Genomic DNA, 12,433 nt, shown 5'->3' on the forward strand with positions numbered 1-12,433 from the left:
AGTAAGACATCCTCAGAGCACCAGAATTTGGACATAAGAACATCCTTTGAGAGCTCCACAAGGAGAAGCCACCGTAATGAGAAGCCCGCGCACCACAACAAAGAGTAGCCCCTGCTCACCGCAACTAGAGAAAGCCCGCTCTCAGCAACGAAGACCCAACGCTGCCAGAAATAAATACATAAATAAATACATTTTTTTTAAAAAGTGGATGGCCACTACTTACTCACAGAGGACTTATGGACCCCTGAGAATATGTCTGTGTCCCCCGTGGGTTCCAGGGTCTCCATTTGGAGAAGCACTGGGGAGATGATTGTCTTCCCCTGATTGTTTACTCATGGACAAGTTGGGTTACCAGTTTTCTTTGCATTTAGGTTGAAGTTCTGCCCAATATGTTGTTAATCTTTTAACGAGAGCAATACGTGACAGACTAAAATGTAAAATAAAACAAAAACGTTTTGGTTTCTTAAAATAACAATAAGAATTGTGGAGGTTATTGAAGCCTAGAAATCCATCAGGAAATGCTTGGCACCATTATCTCTATCAAGCTTTGCTCAACTAAACTCTGGTTTGATAAGGGTGGTGTTTTTCCTCAGGACTCCAGGGAGGGGACAAATAAAGAGTAGTGGGTGAAGCATTATAAATAATCGGACTGTGTTATAACAGTCATCATGGTAGTTGAAAAGATTTTATTTTTAACAGAGGCCAGAGTGCATTGAAGCTATTAATTAGTCAGCAGGTTGTTTTCTTTTTTATTGTCTTTGTCAGCCAGTTGCTCTCTGCTCAAAATGCAGAGGTGAACTTTAGCACTATATATTACAGGGTGGTGACAGCAATCCATTAATTAAAGGAAACTTTCCTGATTTGAAAAGGTTTTAACTTATGAACATTCAGAATGGACGACTCCAAGACTAATTCTGGGATAAGACTGACTGTTTAACTACTAACCTACTTATTTTTATTCTGCCTTATAGAAGGGAAGGTATGTTCCTGAATAATATTTAAAATACTAGTTTCCATTTATTACCACTTGCCCAAATATATAATTCAGAGCTGCCTTTGGTCTTTTAAATTTTTTATTTTTAAAAGTTTTAAAAATTTCCCTGAAATGTGAATACTTTAAGGAAAGAGACAGAAAATCAATCTCTATGACAAGTTTTCCAGTCATGAATGAATTTCAGTGTGGGATTGATTATACCATTAGAGAATTATACATCATGAAACCATGCCTGGAATCACTAAACAAGCAAGATCTATGTACATGCATATATGTGTGTGCGTGTGTGTGTGCATGTAGATAAGGTGCAATACTTTCACCAGAGAGATGAGTACTTTACCCACTCTCTCTAGAGAGTAGCTAGATAAAGTATCAGCATCTGAGCAAAATGTTGTTATTATCCAGAAAATTCAAATATAAACTCAATTAAAAAATCTGTTAAACGTTTTAGTGGTTATTAGAATAATGTAATGATTCTTACAAAATTGGAGAGATATTTTGGGAAGATGGATAAGTTATGGATACTACTGGGGATAAAAGTGATTACAACTGTCTGAGGAAGAAGACCCTCCCTAAGTGAACCATTTCTTAATGGAAAATTTTGCCAACATTCTTATTATCCTCCACTTTTATTTTCCTTTGTTATCATCCCTCTCCCCTTCCCCAGAGGTGCCAAATTCTATGGTGGGGTCTTCTGTCTTAATATTGTTCAGGAGACACAGGGCACTTGGCCATCAAACTCCTTCTCTAATCTTTCTAACAAAAAATAAAATAAGAAAGAAAGGAAGACAGAAGAGAAAAGAAAAAAAAAAATAATGAAATCTAAATAATGATGAATACTGAAATCTAAATAATGTAATCTAAAGCTTTGGTGGTGGTGGGGTAATAGAATTCCTGGTGGAAGAAATTCTGACTAATCAGGACTAGCTGAAATTTATCTATATTCAAATTCAAATAACTACTGAAAGAAGATGGGCAAGTAATGAAAATGAGGAAGTAGGCTGGGGTTAAGAAAAATTTTGATAAGTACTTAAGTAAAAAGTACATGCCATTTTCTCCTTAAGTCCACTTTACTATAAGAAATACATCAATGCCATGGTGATGACAAAAGACCATGAGGGGGGTGGACATAGAGTGCACAGGAGAGGTTATGTCCTATAGGAATGGGAGCTCAGTGCTGCCTGATTCTAAGAGAATCCAGAAATTCTAATCTTGGTTGAGTATTTTAATATGTGGGCAATTAATTCAAATTTTCTAAAAAACATTGTATGGATCATTGTAAAGGCCCTCTGGTTTCTGACTGCTGATTTACATATAACCAGTGAATAAATGGATTGAGAAGAGGAGAGCCTGGGCTTTCTTGTCAGAGACTTTTTTCCGTGAATGTACATAATCCTTGAAGCTACACTCTTGCCCTTTTGGGGCATTCTGTTCAATTTAGCAAGTGTGCATTAAGTATATCACTATATCATAACAGTGTGCCCTGGGAAGAAAATTTTTCATCACTGGTTCTTTGGAGACTTGATCTGAACATTTGTAGGTTCAGATATCACGTCCTATCATAGTGGTTCCCAATCCGACTGTAGACTAGAATTCAGAGGGTCCTGGATCCAAGAATTAGGTTCTAAGGTCCTGGATCCAAGAATTAGGTTCTAAGGCCATCCATAAAGAAAAAGTTGGGTATGTCAAAATTATCCTTGAAAAGTTCCCTGGGAATGCTCCATCATGGAGACCGATAGACTCTATCACCATGTCAGTTTTTCCTTCAGTATTGTAATAGGTTCATTGTTTCCTGGACTGAGCACAGATGAACTAGTTGCTTGACTTTCAGGGCTAAGCTCTTAAAAACATGCACTCTAGCATTAAACACCAGAATCACAGTCAGTGGAGGAAATGTTCACACTTTTAGAGACCTCCCAGGAACTGAGAACTTCAGAAGGAAAAGCAGATTTATGTTCCTCATCTCAACATGCTACCTACTATTCAATTTTGGCTCTTTTCATTATTTTAGTCATAAAATTTAATTCAAATAAATTAAAAGAGACATAAAGTACGGCATGAGGTATTAGGCAGCTTCACTGTAAGTAATGTGCCTCCATGCACTGTTATGTTTTTGTTGGAGAAATACTTTTATGTAAGTCAGTAATTCTCAAAGGATAGCTCAGGGACTCCAGAAGTCCTTGAAGCCCTTTCAGGGGGTGCATGAAGTCACAACTGCTTTTACAGTAATATTTAGAGGTTGTTTTATTTTTTTACTCTTATTTTCTCACACGTGTGATTGACGGTCTTTTTGATGCGTACACCTGGCCAGGCTCCTCAGTTACTTAATCAAACATTAATCAAGGTGCTTCTGTGACATTATTTTGTATAAGTGATTAAAGTACATAGTTGACTTTAAGTAGGGGAGATTATCCTAGATAACCTGGGTGGGCCTGGTTAAAGAATAACAGAATCTTAAGAATGAGTTTTCTGGAGTTCATTTTCTTTTCTTTTTTTTTTTTTTGATGGTTGCAAGGCGAGTTTAATAATAAAGCATAGCCATATATATACCCCTAAAGCAGGGAATTTGCTTAGTCACGCCTTATCGGCATCAGCTGGTTGATTGGCTTCTCGGCTTCTCCCTCAAAGGCACCAATTTCCCCTCCAGGGTTGCTTTTCCTAGCTTTAGGGAACAATCAGGGACTCCCAGTAACTGAGCAGGTCCCTGGAGCGATTTGGCCAAAGGCCATCTCCTTTTTTACGTTCATATCATAAAGTCCAGGATGCAGCCAAGGAGAGTACAATCGGGCCCTGAGGCTTATGAGGGTCTTAATGGCGCCTTCCTCAGAGGGCAATGCACGCCGCATTTCCCCCTCTTTTATTTTTTAAAGCTTGATAATGCAATTTCAACCCATACACCTCCTGACGAAGAGCAGCGAGACGGCCAACAATAAAGCGTAATAAACAAGGTAATGCAATTAACATCAACAATACACATGACCCCACGGTAATCAATCCTGTGAGTCCATTTTGAAACCAATGCATTGGGTTTAACCATTGAAGCTGATCCAAGAGTCCTTGAATTAATTGTTGGGGCCCATCTTCTTGTAGATGAGCTTCTTGAATTGCTTGTATTTCCGCATTAAGTTTTTTGTATGTCCAAACTAATGTGTCCATCAGTCCATACACTTAAAAAGTGCATTTTTACTTTGTTCCAATCCCAGTCAGTTTCATTATAACCGTGTTGAGTCACACAAATCCAAGTATATTTTAGCATGGCAAATCAAACGCATTTTCAATTTTAAAGCCATAATTTGGTCTCCTAAACCTATGAGAGCATTTTTTAACTCATCAACCTCAGTTTTTAGTTGAGTATAATATGACTTTGTAATGCTAATGCAATACTGGTATTTTTAGACAACTGATTAACATAATGTGCTTGTTGTACAGTTTTACTTAATGCTAAACCGGCGGTAGCGGCTGTGGCTGTTAAAGCGGCTAAGGCTAATATGCTACATATTAATATTCCAATGAATCGTTTAGGTCTTTTTAAAGCTTCAGATAATTCTAGCCAAGCTTGCATGCTAGTACTATGATACCATGGTTCAGAAATATTTACAGGCAGCATTACATAGGAAGGTTGTTTTAACATCATAACAGAAAAAGTTCCTTTCACAGGCAGAATGCAAGTACTAAAAATACAATTCTGACAAGTTATATTATATCCTAAGGAACCAGAAGTAAACTCAATCTGTAAATCTCCTATTAGCAAGGCATATGAGGGTGTAACACAAGTAATAACCGGTTGATAAGAATAAGACAATGCAAACTTCCCAAAATCCCAATGCTTATAAAAAACCAAACTATTATTAGTAACAGAAACTGAAGAAATTAAAATGGTACCATCATTATAATTTAAGGTGCACCAGATTTGAGAATTCAAAATCAGATTGGGGAAAATCAGAAGGAAAAGAGGGGGGAAAATTCAAACTTGTAACAGCTTTAACTACCTTTAAACTATGGCCGGCCAGTAAAGTCCCTTGTCCTCCTACATATACTTCAACACAAAAATAGTATCTTTGACTTTGCAGCTTCTATTAGAGCTCCACTTTCAGCTTTATGATTAGACCCATCTTTGTTACCAGTCTCATTCTTTCCATTTTTGTTATTGTTGCCCTGTGAAATCATTTTTTCTAGAACAGCAAGAAGATGTAAAGCTTTCTCAGCTTGGTAGGTTAATATATACAGGTCTACGAGCAAAAAACACACTGCTTGGGCAAATTTTTCTTCAAAAGGTTCTATGAACTGATAAAGTTTTTCACCAACGGACATGGCTTCTGTATACTGTCGGACATGATACAGGATGACTGCTTGATTGTAATACAACATACTGTTTTCAAGATCATCTAATCCATCCATTTCTTCAACAGCCGAGCGCACCTGATTCTTCAACTGGTTAAGTGTCTGTCTTAAACTATCTGTCGTTGTCTGGTTACTTTTGAAAAACTCAGCTACTGCCGTATTCAAAATTATTTTATAATCGTCTTTGTTTATATCTTGTAGGCAGGCAAGATGTTGCAGACAGACATCAAAATTTCCAGCTGTGGGGCTTCCCTGGTGGCGCAGTGGTTGAGAATCCGCCTGCCGATGCAGGGGACACGGGTTCGTGCCCTGGTCTGGGAAGATCCCACATGCTGCGGAGCAGCTGGGCCCGTGAGCCATGGCCGCTGAGCCTGTGCGTCCGGAGCCTGTGCTCCGCAACGGGAGAGACCACAACAGTGAGAGGTCTGCATACTGCATTAAAAAAAAAAAAAAAAAAAAAAAAAATTTCCAGCTGTGAAAGCCTGGAAAGCACTGGTGGACAACTCCTTCTCTTGATCAGTGATCTCGGGTCGCTCCTTGGATACTTTTTGTCCCATATTTTTTTACTTCTGACTATTGCCCCGAGTTACTATCAACTTTACTATGTGGCCACACTTTCACTCTTAACTCCGGGGATTCACCTACCGAGATTCAGATGTCCCTCTTGTCAAGTCCCTGTTCGGGCGCCACTTGCCGCCATCCACGGCGGGTCCTCAAAGTGCAGCAACAATCGACGAGAGGGGGTAGGGAACTGAACACACCAAGGTATGGGATCAGAAGGGCACAAGCAACTGATGGTTGCAAGGCCTGGAGTTCATTTTCTAATCTAACTAGACTTAAAAGACACTAATGCCTCTATTTTCAGTGCTAGAGAGGGCACTGGTAGTCCACTTCATAATATGTAAGAGACACCCAAAATATGGCCATTGGTTACTTCTAATCAATAGCAGGAGAAGGCAAAGTTCTGGGTGACCATGTATTAGCTATTTTAGAACATTTTAGTCAAACTGAGGAATATAATGAAATTGGCTAGTTGCTCCTAACTGCCCTCCAGCAGGGAAAAGAAAAAGACTTCAAATTCTCAGGTTGAACTTTACATAAATGGTCTGAAAGCTTCTATATCTGCCCAGAAGGAAATCCTTATCTCCTATAGTTATGGGCCAAGATTTCTGGAAACCAAACCTAGAGTCTCATCCTTCAGTGGCTGAGCTACAACACAAAAGTGAGGGCATTGATTGGGAAGAAACAGGATCCTGAAAATTGGCATGGGGACATCTATGGGCAGATCTTGATGAAGCTAGGAACACTGAACTCCTCCCCTAAATTCTGCTGAGTCATCTTTGCCAGTAGAAGCAGCTTTCTACCTCTGTCCAAAGAAACTGTAATGGCCTCCCCTGAAGTACTTACCCTGCAAGACACTGCTGACCCTCCTCAGGACCTGACTCTGTCACTCTTTGCTTCTAGAACTGTACTTAAACTCAAGTCCCAGCAGGCCCTGAAAGGTGAGGTACAAAGTATGAGGTACCTCCATGAGAAGGTGAGCTATGCTCCAAAAGAACTGAATTATTTTTCCAGTTTATACAGGCAGAAATCTAGGGAATATGCATGGGAATGGATATTAAGGGTGTGAGAGCATGGTGGAAGGAATAGAAAGCTGGATCAGGTGGAATTTATTGAGATGGACCCACTAAGCAGAAATTCTAGATTTCATGTTTTAGCTCAAGGGGTTAGAAAGAACTCTAACAGTTTGATTTGTTATTGAAACATGGATCCATAAGTGGTCTACACTGAATAAGTTCAAATGCCAGAATTGTGTTGGTATACTGTAGAGGAAGCATCCAAAGGCTTAGGGAGATGGAATGTTAGAGTGGATTTATCATGTAAGATCTGATCATTCACCCTGGGAAGGTCCAAAGACATGCCTTTTACCTCAGCTTTGAGAAACATATTTGTGAGAGGAGCCCCAGAATCTTTGAAGAGCTCTGTGGTTGCGCTTCTCTGTAGGTCAGAATTTACACTGGGAACTGTTACCATTCGACTAGTGTCCCTAAATGCAATGAGGATAACAGGACTCCAAGAAGCCAGGTGCCAAGTGGCTGTATTTAATTACCAAAGACAAAGTGAGTACGATTGTAATGGGCAGCAGAGTCAAAGTATAGAGTAATCAGGATAGTCTGACTCAAAGAAACCTGTGGCGGGGGCTTCCCTGGTGGCGCAGTGGTTGAGAATCCGCCTGCCGATTCAGGGGACACGGGTTCGTGCCCCGGTCTGGGAAGATCCCACATGCCGCGGAGCGGCTGGGCCCGTGAGCCATGGCCGCTGAGCCTGCGTGTCCGGAGCCTGTGCTCCGCAAGGGAGAGGCCACAACAGTGAGGCCCGCATACCACAAAAAAAAAAAAAAAGAAACCTGTGGCGTTGAATAACTGATCAAAAGAAATAGATGGCAATCAACTAAATTCTCAGTTGTATAAGTGGAAAAGTTCTAGGTTAGTCAACAGATGTCTAACTCAAATCCCCAAACAGTCACAATCTCTTGATTAATTCCCAAACTTTAGCCAGTTTACAGACCCAGAACCACTTGAAAGAAGGGGAGGCTGGGTCCCCTTGAAGACTACCAAAGTTTTATACTGTTATTCTGTTTCCCAGTCTTCCACAAAGGGACCTAAGGCCATTTATCAGGGTGACTGCTCTTTGAAGAAAGGGAAATAATCAGACTTTTCAGGGATTACTGGACACTATTTCTGAAGTGACACTAACTCCTAGAGACCCAAAATGTCACTCTGGTCTATCAGTGAAAATAGGAGCTTGTGGATGTCAGGTGAACAATGGGGTTTTAGCTCAGGTGCATCTAACACTGGGCCCAATGAATTCCCGAATCCATCCTGTGGCTATTTTCCCAGTTCTGGGATGCATAATTGGAATAGACATACTCAGTAACTGGCAGGATCCCCATGTTGGATCCCAAACAGGCTCCGGACGCGCAGGCTCAGCCATGGCTCACGGGCCCAGCCGCTCCGCGGCATGTGGAATCTTCCCGGACCGGGGCACAAACCTGCGTCCCCTGCATCGGCAGGCGGACTCTCAACCACTGCGCCACCAGGGAAGCCCCAAGGAGTGAGAGATTTGGATGAGAGGTCAGGAGAGTGGTGTGCCAAGGGCAGGGTGTGGGAGGATGAGAGTGGGGGTGGGGCACTGTGATGTGATCAAGCACCCAGGGAAGAAGAAGCTCTGCAGAAACCAGGGGAAGGTGAGAAAAGTTTTGCTAGCATGTCAGGGAGTTAAAGTTGGAGTGCTTTAAGATCCAGCCTAAGATATTCGATATATTTGGACTTTAATTTGTGACCATTAGGGAGTCACTGCTGGCTTTGAACAATAGTGTGGCATGAAGTAAAACTCTGTGCAGGTGGAAGGGGCAGAAAAGTGGGAAGGAGCTACAGATAAATGACACTGTTCCTGGTATTAAGCAGTTTACAGTGGGATGATGAAGCAAATCAAGGTGGGGTATGATGAAGGCCCAAGAAAGGTGTGAAATGAGAGAAAAGAGAGGTCTCACACAGAGACTGCAGACAAGAAAGTCAAGACTTGTCTGTTCAAAAAATGCTTCAGCAATCTGCTACACCCCCAGATTTCTCCTTTGCCAGTGTGGATTCCTCCCTCTAAATTAAATCAATATCTGACATTTGTATCCAACTGTGACATCTTATTTGCCATAGGCATCTATTCATGAGAGTATTGACATTTGCTCAAAGCTTTGTAGCCTAAACGCCTCTGTGCACAATTGCTCACAATTGCTATCAAAGCAGGGGTATGGAAAAATGTGCAGATAATACAACGAGTCTTCAGGTAAGGAGGAGCTCTTCAGAATCAATTCTTCTTGCGTTGGCTCCTGGAGACTTACCTGGACTTCCACGGTCTTTTCCTGTTTATTTATTTAGTTAGTTTTATTCATGAAGTAGCTAACAATGTTGTGTTAGTTTCAGGTGTAGAGCAAAGTGATTCAGTAATATATATATATATATTTTTTTTCATATTCTATTTTCATATTCTTTTCTGTTATAGGTCATTACAAGACATTGAATATAGTTCCCTGAGGTATACAGTAGGTCCTTGTTGTTTATCTGTTTTATATATAGTCGTGTGTATCTGTTAATCCCAAACTCCTAATATATCCCTCCCCACCTTTCCCCTTTGGTAACTGTATGTTTGTTTTTCCCATGGCCTTTTGTCATCAGTTAAATATAAAACTTCCCTCTTGTCCGAACTCTAAGGGCTTGCTACTCAAGGTGTGTCTGTACATCAACAACATCAGCATCACCTGGGAGCTCCTAGAAATGCAGAATGTCAGGCCCCATCCCTGCCCTAGGAAGAATCTTCAATCCCAGGAGCCCCAGGGATTCCTACCCACTTTAAAGTTTGAGAAGCTCTGGACTACCTGCTAATCCCTCTTCTTCATTCTCCTATACGACTTCATTTGGCCTCAGATGTTGACAAGGGGTCATGCATGGACTTGACAGTTTTATCAAAAGTCTAATATTTTAAGACTGGAAGGGATCTTAGAAATTATGTAAGAATAAGGGAACCATGTGATTTTTCACTCAAACCAGGACATTTTTGAGAGTGAAAGGAAGCGTCATTAAAAATATATGCCAGGGACTTCTCTGGTGGCTCAGTGGTTAAGAATCCGCCTGCTAATGCAGGAGACATGGGTTCGATCCCTGGTCCTGGAAGATCTCACATGCCGTGGAGCATCTAAGCTCGGGCACCACAACTACTGAGCCTGCGCTCTAAAGCCCATGAGCCACAACTACTGAGCCTGTGTGCCACAACTACTGAGACTGTGTGCCACAATTACTGAAGCCTGTGCACCTAGAGCCTGTGCTCTGCAACAAGAGAAGCCACTGCAATGAGAAGCCCGCACCCCACAACAAAGAGTAGCTCCCGCTCGCTGCAACTAGAGAAAGCCAGCACACAGCAACAAAGACCCAATGCAGCCAAAAAAAAAAAAAAAAAAAAATATATATATATATATATATATATATATATATGCCAGGACAACAGGTGAAAAACAGGATTGTCTCGAACAACCTCATTATTGAGTATATACTATCAGCTAAAGTTTAAATGTATAATCCCAAGTCCCAATAACAACCGCTCCAGGTAGGTGTTATTATCCCCAGTTTACAGATATGGTAAGAGTAGGGGGTTGAACTGTAGCCTCCCAAAAGATATGCCCAAATCCTAACCTGCGAATGTGACCTCATTTGGAAAAAAAAATTCTTTGCAGATTAAGTATAATTAAGTGAAGAATCTCAAGATGAAATCGTCCTGCGTTAGAATGGGCCCTAAATCCAGAGTGATGTGTATTCATAAGAGAAAAGAAGAAAAGGCCATGTGAAGACTGAGGCAGTGAGTATGCTGCCACAAGCCAAGCAACACTGGTAGCTACCCAAGAAGCTGTAAGAAGCAAGGACAGATCCGTGCCTAGAAACGTTGCAGGGAGCTAGGCCCTGTAGGAACCTCCATTTCAGACTTCTGGCTTCTAGAACCGAGAGAATCAATTTGTGTTGTTTAAAGTCACTAAGTTTGCGGTAATTTGTTATGGCAGCCCCAGGAAACAAATACAGTGAAGGGAGTTGTAAGTGCAGGAAGGGAGGGAGGATCCTTCCTAGGTTTAAATGAAAGAGCCTTAAGGTGTGCAAGGAAAGGGGAGAGGTGAGGTGAGTGAAAGGGAGCCTGGGGACCACCCACCATTACTTCTTCCCTCTCCCTCCCTCATCACTGCAAAGATGAACCTATCTTGGCTCTCCTGTGTTTTAGGTGAGATAAAGATGGAGAGCTTGGGCTTCTCTAGTGGAGCAGTGGTTGAGGGTCTGCCCGCCAATGCAGGGGACACAGGTTTGAGCCCTGGTTCGGGAAGATCCCACATGCCAAGGAGCAACTAGGCCCGTGCACCACGGCTGTTGAGGCTGTGCTCTAGAGTCTGAAAGCCGCAACTATTGAAGCCCACACGCCGCAACTACCGAGGCCCAAGTGGCTGGAGCCCATGATCTGCGGCAGGAGAGGCCACCACAGTGAGAGGCCTGCACACGGCAATGAGGAGTGGCCCCTGCTCCCTGCAACGAGAGAAAGCCCATGTGCAACAACAAAGACCCAATGCAGCCAAAAAAAAAAAAAAAAAAAAGGAGGAGAGCTTTTATACTTGCACCGAGCTGCCTTCAATGCCTGCACAGAGCTTTGTCCTTAACAGAGCAATTTCAAACTCATAATCATATTTGACCCTAAAAAGAATCCATTTTATGATGAGAAAGCTGAAGCACAGAAGACTAAGTGAATTGTTCAAACTTACAAGTGTCTGTGTCAGTCTGGAGTCAGTCTAAGACTTCAGACTCCATGTTATTACCATTCCACCATTCCGTTATGGGACAATAATACTTTTTTTAAAAAAAATTTTTATTCATTTATTTATTTCTTGGCTACATTGGGTCTTCGTTGCTGGCGTGGCCTTCCTCTAGTTGCAGTGAGCAGGGGCTACTCTTCATTGTGGTGCACGGGCTTCTCATTGCAGTGGCTTCTCTTGTTGCGGAGCACAGGCTCTAGGCATGTGGGCTTCAGTATTTGTGGCACATGGGCTCAGTAGTTGTGGCTCGCGGGCTCTAGAATGCAGGCTTAGTAGTTGTGGCGCACGGGCTTAGTTGCTCTGCAGCATGTGGGATCTTCCCGGACCAGGGCTCGAACCCGTGTCCCCTGCATTGGCGGGCGGATTCTTAACCACTGTGCCACCAGGGAAGTCCCTTATGGGACAATAATTCTTACATAAAGAATAAACCAAAACCAAAGAAGCAAACCTAGTTCATGAAATGTGGTTGTGAGCAACAGGAAATCATTGGAGAATGTGGGCACTCAGGTCCTCTGTCTGGATGTGCAGAAAAAGGCCATCCTTAAACGAAATTACTTGCAGTGAGACTTGTTGGGTAAACTTTGATACAATCATTCAGCATTCCTTAGTCATCTTCCTTTGAGGAAATAAAAGGAGGGTAAGAGCTTTGCCTGAATGTATGGTGTTAAATGAGTCAATATAATCTTTGAGGTTTTGTGCTA

The sequence above is a fragment of the Kogia breviceps genome, chromosome 6 (assembly GCF_026419965.1).
Source record: "Kogia breviceps isolate mKogBre1 chromosome 6, mKogBre1 haplotype 1, whole genome shotgun sequence".
In the NCBI taxonomy this organism is placed as follows: domain Eukaryota; kingdom Metazoa; phylum Chordata; class Mammalia; order Artiodactyla; family Physeteridae; genus Kogia; species Kogia breviceps.